Below are 1,576 nucleotides of genomic sequence, written 5' to 3'. Positions count from 1 at the left end.
TGTGGATGGAAAACCGTGTCCGAAACCGTCATCCAGCGGGGCTACAGAGCATCGCATCCGTAGGCTACGCTGCAGCTAGGTCCACCTTCTCCACAGCTGATCGTGTCATCGTGTCAAACAGTCCGATTTCTTAATAACAAAATCACGTTTGCTGCCGAAGTAATGGCGTAGCGGCAGGTACCGGCAGCTTAGCCTTCGACGCTCTGTAGCGCCGTCGGGTAATGTTTCCGGGCACGGGTTTCTATACCCAGTTTGTTCCTCAAAACACTCTCTACAATCTCTCAAGGTTTGCCGGTATCGTTTCGAAACTCCATGAATATGAGTGAGGGATAGTAGTCTGATTTAGAATAGTTGATAGAAACATGTAAAGGTCTAGACAAAGATATTATTGTAATAAAATTTTTCATGCCGTAGAGAAAGGGTAAAGATACTTTTGGTGAAATAAAATATAATGGTGTTAATTTACGAGGCGCGAATGAAAAGTCTCTGTTACATGCAGTATATTCAGAAAGATGGGAGGAAGCCATTGAAGACCTGAAAGATTCGGAAAAACTTCCCCGAAGTGTGATACAACAGTAGGAGGAAGATGATGTGTGAGAAATAGGCGATCCTGTTGTGCAATAAGTGTTTCAGAGAGCACTCACTGATCTGAACCCAAACAAACCGGCGAGAGTCGGTCATGTTGCTGCTGCGGCCTTCAGTCCGAAAATGCTTTGATACAGCTCTCCAAACTAGTCTAATCTTGTGCAAGTCTGTTCATTTATACAGGATTACTGTAGCCTATATACATTTTAATCTGCTTACTGTAGTAAGGCCTTGGTTTCTCTCAATAGATTTTACTTCCCACACTTTCCACAATTACAAAACTGACGGATCTTTCATGCCTCAGGACGTATGCTATCAACCGATCCCTTCTTTTCGTCAAATTGAGTCATGAGCATTTATTCTGAAAATTTCCTTCAGTTCTCTTATCCGATGTACCATTCTAATCTTCAAGATTTTTCTGTAGCACCTAGTTTCAAAATACATACTTTATCTTCTTTTTGTTTCGACTGTTTATAGGCCATCCCTCAAATCCATAAAAGGCCATACTCAAGGCAAATACTTTCAGGAAAGGTTACTTAATACATAGTTTACTCTCGATTTTATCACCTATTTTTCTGTGAAACATTTTGTTTTGTGTTGTACTTTATATCTTCTAAACCTCGGTCATAGTTATTTTCAAGCCCAAACACCAAAGCCAATCTACTGCTATTAATGTGCCATTTCCCATTCTGATCCGTGAATACAAGGACAGCTTCTGCTGGTTGCGGATGACGCTGGAGATGTCGTTCGATGATGCTCCATACGTGCTCGACTGCAGACAGATCTGGTGATTGAGCAAGCCAGGGCTTCACGTCGACACTCCGTAAAGCGTGTTGGGTTATAACAGCGGTATGAGGGCGAGTGTTAGCCTGTTGGAAATCACCACGCGGAGTGCTGTTTATGAATGGCAGCACAAGCAATCGAATCACCGGCGTACCACGTACAGCTTTGCAGTCAGGGCGTGTGGGATAACTACGAGAGTGCTCCTGCT

Source organism: Schistocerca cancellata, chromosome 6 (genome assembly GCF_023864275.1).
Source record: "Schistocerca cancellata isolate TAMUIC-IGC-003103 chromosome 6, iqSchCanc2.1, whole genome shotgun sequence".
NCBI classification, from domain to species: Eukaryota; Metazoa; Arthropoda; class Insecta; order Orthoptera; family Acrididae; genus Schistocerca; species Schistocerca cancellata.
Note: the sequence above shows the minus strand (reverse complement) of the source record.